The sequence below is a fragment of the Aquarana catesbeiana genome, linkage group LG02, assembly GCF_042186555.1.
Source record: "Aquarana catesbeiana isolate 2022-GZ linkage group LG02, ASM4218655v1, whole genome shotgun sequence".
Classification (NCBI taxonomy): Eukaryota; Metazoa; Chordata; class Amphibia; order Anura; family Ranidae; genus Aquarana; species Aquarana catesbeiana.
Genome location: NC_133325.1, coordinates 671,895,739 through 671,902,478, shown reverse-complemented (window position 1 = coordinate 671,902,478; position 6,740 = coordinate 671,895,739). Strand labels below are relative to the sequence as shown.

The 6,740-nt window shown below is 40.3% G+C and overlaps 1 long non-coding RNA gene across 1 annotated transcript in view; it reads right to left on the bottom strand.

The window, feature by feature from the left end:
- Positions 1–1,551: 1,551 nt before the first annotated feature.
- LOC141128991 (uncharacterized) overlaps positions 1,552–6,740 on the bottom strand; it is a 58,400-nt gene continuing 53,211 nt past the window's right edge. The window contains exons 2-3 of the long non-coding RNA XR_012241753.1: positions 2,115–2,240; positions 1,552–2,033 (exon numbers count right to left, since the gene is read on the bottom strand). This is a non-coding gene — a long non-coding RNA (uncharacterized lncRNA). The remainder of the gene's footprint in view (positions 2,034–2,114; positions 2,241–6,740) is intronic.

Below are 6,740 nucleotides of genomic sequence, written 5' to 3'. Positions count from 1 at the left end.
TCAGTCATGTTTGCACTTGATAGATAAATGGAAAAATATATGAGTCAAAACTGACCTCTCGTTTATGATATGATTTGTTATGCTATTACTATATTTAGTTATCATTTCTTCCTTCAACAAATGCATGCCTGTATTAATAAATTATGAAATTCAATAAGCCATTTCCGTCTTTATTTTCTAATAAAAGATTGCGTTGTACAACTGTATATGCTGTGAAATCTCTGTGCAGCGAATTACATGGTAAGAAAACTCAGTTAAAGAAAATCTGTTCTAAGAAAAATATGGGGGCTGCCAATAATGGCTTTCTGAGTCATTGACCCAGAACATGTATGAAGATCTGGTGTCCTGCTTTTGCTCTGACTTTACTTTGTCTTGCTTATTCCAAATTAGTGACTAAGAACATGTTGTAGACAGGGAAAGCCAGTCAGTTAGCATTTGCAGAAGGAGGTCAGCAATTGCAACCTATTAATTTCTTTCATTGCATGTTTCCTTTCCTCAATTACCTCTTTAAGACCAGGCCTATTTTTCAAACTTGTTGTTTACAAGTTAAGCCCCTTTCACACGAGGCGGACTCCGCTTCCACGGAGTCCGCCTCTGTCCGCCGGCTCAGCGGGAGATCAGTCCGTTGATCACCGCTGAGCCGGCGGATGACAGGTCCCTCTCTGCTCACTGAGCGGGGAGGGGCTTGTCAGGCGCCGCTGCCGCCTATGGAGGGATCGGATGAAAACGGACAGCATGTCCGTTTTCATCAGATCTCACCCGATCCGTGCCACCAGCGACGGACCTGGACGTAGGGCCATCCATCCGCTTTTAGCAGATCGGACCGGGTCGCTCCACAGGCTAACATGGAGCGCCCGTTCAGGTCCGCCGTCAAAACTGACAGGCGGACCTGAACGGTCCGATCGTGTGAAAGGGGCCTTAAAATCATGTTTTTTTGCTAGAAAATTACTTAGAACCCCCAAACATTTTTTTTCGAACACCCCAGAGAATAAAATGTATGTCGTTGCGCAGCGATCTTACAAGCGCACTTTTTTTGGAAAAAATACACTTTTTTGAATTAAAAAATAAGACACAAGTAAAGTTAGTCCAATTTTTTTTTATATTGTGAAAGATGATGTTACGCCGAGTAAATTGATACCCAACATGTCACGCTTCAAAATTGCGCCCGCTCGTGGAATGGCGACAAATTTTTATCCTTAAAAATCGCCTAATGCGACGTTTAAAAAATTCTACAGGTTGCATATTTTGAGTTACAGAGGAGGGCTAGAATAGTTGCTCTCGCTCTAGCAATCGCGGTGATACCTCACATGTACCTCACATGTACCACATATACCTCACATATGTGGTTTGAACACTGTTTTCATATGCAGGCGCTACTCACATATGCAAGCTCAGCGGGACGGGGCACGTTAAATTTTTTTTTTTTATTTAATTACTTTTTATTTAATTTTTTTACACTGTTCTTTAAAAAAAAAAAAAAATCGTGTCAATTTAATTCATTGTAATAGAAAAAAAGCATGACAGGACCTCTTAAATATGAGACCTCAGATCTCATATTTACACTAAAATGCAAAAAAAATGTCCCTTTAAGAGCTGCCATTGTATGGAGCCGAGCGGGGGCTATCTTCCCCTCACTCAGCTGCATACCAAGCAGGGGAGAGGATGCGATCGCCTCTGACGCTGCCGGCGGCACTGGTAAGGGGAAGGGGTTGCACCCACAAAACGTGTACATTGATATCCCCTGATGGCAGACAGCACATGTTGACACACTGTGTGCATCTTCAAAATTTGGTTTTTAAAATGCGTCAAAAATTTGAAAAAAATGGTCCCCACAAATAGAAAATGGTGTAATTTTGTTGTTCTTTAAATTCTTCCTAGTACATCAATCATGTTCTTCAGTTTTTGTTCTATGTCATTTGTTTTTTGCTTGATGAGGTCTAAATCCTGACTACAAAACATTATGTCCTGGATTAGCCTTTGTGCACTGTCACTCGTGAAATGAGGAGATTGTTCTTCCACAACATGCACATCACCTAAAAGAAAAAATACACACCATGTATTATAAATATGCAGGCATACATTTATTACCTGAATCTGTGGTGTCAGGCACTCACCTGTTGTGGTGACAATCTCAACCACCTCTCCTTCCTCCACATCCTCAGGTTGTCGTGTCCTCTGTTCCCCTTCTTCAGGAGGTGGGGGTTTCCTGGTGTCCTCAGATGTCAGGAGTCTTTTCTCCCCTATGAGAATGAAACCAAAGGTATACTTAGCACACAGATATTTGAGGCCAGAAATAGGAATATGAAACATTGCTTGGAAGTAGGGTACAATTGTCTGTTTTGGCAGAGTTCCAAGCTGAAGACATGATTTTTTTCACTTACCAAAGCTGGAATACTTACCTTTTTTGGACAAGTTTCACACATGGAGACACCCCAAGTATCCACTGGAGATACCCTAAAAAGTTTGTTCTTGTGTACCACACTAGTGCTCCTGAGTCCAGATGTGTAAACAGCTGCTGAGTGTCCTCTCCTTATATTACACTGAATCAAGTTTGCAATTCTTGCTAGTTTCAAACACATCTAGACAACAATGTCCTAAACTTATTTTAATACAAATTAGCATGACCAAGTGTAGTTAACCCTGTATCTGCCCAAAACATTGTATTTAGTTGGCAAACTAATGATGTTTCCTACAAACGATTGCTCTGCCCATGAGCATGAAAGTAGCAATTTTAAACTGTACATCAGTAAAGAAAAGCACATGGAGCAGCATGCAAGTAATACTAATAATAGGAACGCACGACACGAAATAGAAATAGTTAAACTATTTTATAGAATCACTAGCCAGAACAATCATGCAAGGCTGGGAAGCTGGCCATGCACCCGTATACTGACAACTACTGTGCATATTACTGCATTAAGCTTTTTGTTTTTGGTGTGAACCTTGTTAAATGCAAAAGCGACATGTCTGTGATATGTAGGAAAACATAGGAGGACCTATGAAAATGACTAGATGCTTATTTTAAACATATTTTGAAGGTATAGCTGAGGGATTTTAGAAAATAAGACATCTTCCTTTAAAAAGAAAAATTATTATAGAATATCTAAAAATTTTCATGAGAGCAACGCGGCTCTTTGAAATCAGTCACACACTAAAAAGCTGGTGTATGCAGTCAGCATGACGGAATCAAATCTTTCCTAAACTGATTAATCATTTTCATCTGGTTTACTGCTTACTTCCCCTCCCACCTTCTGTGACTGAGCTTCTACTGGGTGTATGTGTAGGGACAGATTTAAGTCAGCCACTGTCATCATAAATCAAACATCATCACTTATATTCATCTATCTTGTCTTTCCTTTAATTGTATGCAAAGTTTATTTTATAGTGAGAGGGAAGAGTTGGAATTCCTCCTGATATGGCAAAATTCCATAAAGTTTTCAGCGACTCCTAATTAAAGCAATTATAAAGAGAGGAAGCGCTTCAAGATTGTCATACATCGGTAAATTTAAAGAAAAATAACTTCTACATGAATCAGTAATGCCCCGTACACACGGTCGGACTTTGTTCGGACATTCTGACAACAAAATCCTAGGATTTTTTCCGATGGATGTTGGCTCAAACTTGTCTTGCATACACACGGTCACACAAAGTTGTCGGAAAATCCGATCGTTCTGAATGCGGTGATGTAAAACACGTACATTGGGACTATAAACGGGGCAGTGGCCAATAGCTTTCATTTCTTTATTTATTCTGAGCATGCGTGGCACTTTGTCCGTCGGATTTGTGTACACACGATCAGAATTTCCGACAACAGATTTTGTTGTTGGAAAATTTTATATCCTGCTCTCAAACTTTGTGTGTCGGAAAATCCGATGGAAAATGTGTGATGGAGCCTACACACGGTCGGAATTTCCGACAAGAAGGTACTATCACACATTTTCCGTCGGAAAATCCGACCGTGTGTACGGGGCATTAGTCTGCAGGGGGAAGCTGCCAGAAATTAGAGAAGATCTGTGTTTTTAATTTTTTTTCTTTAGGAGCTGTTGTGGATCCAGTAATTTGCCCAAGGAGGAATCATCCTTCATGTACTAACAATTTCTGACTTCCTTTTAAAGTTGAACGTTCATAAGCCCCCTCAACAGCACTAGCATTTTTTCCCTGGCTTCCTCTGGGTTCAAGGTCCTCAAACATCTTATTGGCCGAGTTAGGATGATGTAACTCCCACGCATGTGCGCAGGAGTTCATCCATATTTTGGCACCGAAGCATACCAAGAATGTACACTGTGCTGCCCATGTGCAGCTCAGTGTACATTCTAAAACATCTTTATATGTGGAGGAAGGTAAGAAGCCTCTATTGTATATATAATTATTCCTGCACTATCATGTGTGTTAAAGAGAGCTATAGGGAAAAGCTGCCTGCACCGAGTAGGGTACAACCAGACCCTGCCAGTAAATGGATAAATAGATAGAGTGGTGCTGCGCTAATCCCAGCAGGAACACAAATTATATTAATAAGATGCTTCTAGTAGACTTGATCGAAAATACTAAGGTACAAATAAATCTTAAAAAAACGATATGCATCAATAATAGATAGTAGTGATCCCTTAAAAAGATCAACCACTAAACAGGAAGTGACTAAGCAATAAATAGTGGATTATAAAGTGCACTAGTGCTGTAGTGCTGTAATAATAACAGTGACTCTGTGTTCCAAAATATCAATATAAAATACAAAAATAGTAACAGCAGATGTAGCAGTAGCAACTTCTGTATAAAGTGCAAAAAATCCAATATAAGAGTGGATTCCGACGTGTAGCATACATGCAACACACAAAGTGACTACGTGCAAGAAAATTAAAAATAAAAAAGCAAAATCAACGTGACACTAAAATAAACAGTTCAATCAAGGTGTTTCAGTATATAGAAGTCCTCCTTCATAGAGTGACAACAGCTTCCTAGCATGCAAATAATGCAGTGGAGTGCTCAAATGTGACACAATAGTGCTCCTCTTCATGTTCACACACACTAGTGGGTAGTGGCCCCTTACCTTAGGGTAATGGGGTGACAGCAAATGACTAGTATTGGGAGTTCCATCCTTTACATTCCTCCTCAATCCTCACGGTCCTAATCCCGGGCAAGGAAATGGAAAAAAAGGAAGATCCCACAATAGTGTAATATTGTATGGCTAAAACTGTTTTTTTATTGACAAACAGCATTGGTACTCACAGTAAAACAGCTAAAAAAGGCTTATCTCCAATGAGTGGCGAGCTCGTAAGCCACAATCAGCATCGGTACCTGTCCTGATTTTACTGTGAGTACCCATGCTGTTTGTCAATAAAAATCAGTTTTAGCCATACAATATTACATTATTGTGGGACCTTCCTTTTTTCCATTTCCGTGCCCCCCTATCATCTGAGGGAACATGCTCCGGGATTAGGACCGTGAGGATTGAGGAGGAATGTAAAGGATGGTACTCCCAATACTGGTCATTTGCTGTTACCCCATTACCCTAAGGTAAGGGGCCACTACCCACTAGTGTGTGTGAGCACGAAGAGGAGCACTATTGTGTCACATTTGAGCACTCCACTGCATTATTTGCATGCTAGGAAGCTGTTGTCACTCTATGAAGGAGGACTTCTATATACTGAAGCACCTTGATTGAACTGTTTATTTTAGTGTCACATTGATTTTGCTTTTTTATTTTTAATTTTCTTGCACATAGTCACTTTGTGTGTTGCATGTATGCTACAGGTCAGAATCCACTCTTATATTGGATTTTTTGCACTTTATACAGGAGTTGCTACTGCTACATCTGCTGTTACTATTTTTGTATTTTATATTGATATTTTGGAACACAGAGTCACTGTTATTATTACAGCACTACAGCACTAGTGCACTTTATAAGCCACTATTTATTGCTTAGTCACTTCCTGTTTAGTGGTTGATCTTTTTAAGGGATCACTACTATCTATTATTGATGCATATAGTTTTTTAAGATTTATTTGTACCTTAGTATTTTCGATCAAGTCTACTAGGAGCATCTTATTAATATCATTTGTGTTCCTGCTGGGATTAGCGCAGCACCACTCTATCTATTTATCCAAGAAGCCTCTATTGCAGAAGAGACACAGGCCCTGGAATTAATAACTAGAATCTAAGAAACTCTTTAGAATTCCAATGTGGCTCAACAAGACAAATGTCAGTGAAGGGACAGATTCATGTACCGGTTGTAGACAGGTGCATGAATCTGGGGCAAGCACCGAGTGTGGAGAGACACTGAGAGTGAAGTGTCCATATGGACACTCTCACCTCAGTACAGCAGCACTTCCTCCCTACCAATGAAGCTGTCAGTGCAGTGCAGTGGTGGTGCAGTTCTATACCTGGGGGGGGTATAACCTGATGGGGATTTACAGACACAAGTTCCTCATCAGGTCCAAACAAGCTGAATGCAACGAAGGAAAACCTCTTTAGGTGAGATAATGTATGATGTAAAGGTGCTGACAACTCCAATGCATGCCCAAAGGTGTCGGTCCAGTTCTTGGCCAGGAAACACAGGGAAGAAGAAGAGTGGATGACCACACTCAAGGGTTTGAAGCACCACAAAAAGCTTTCTTATAAATCCATAATAACACACAATAACATGGCTCAACAAATAGGGAGGCAGTTAATGCGTTTCATGCTATAAGCGCTTACTCATAACTGAGATCAGGTCTGCTCCCCTTGGGATTGACAGCAGGCAGTAG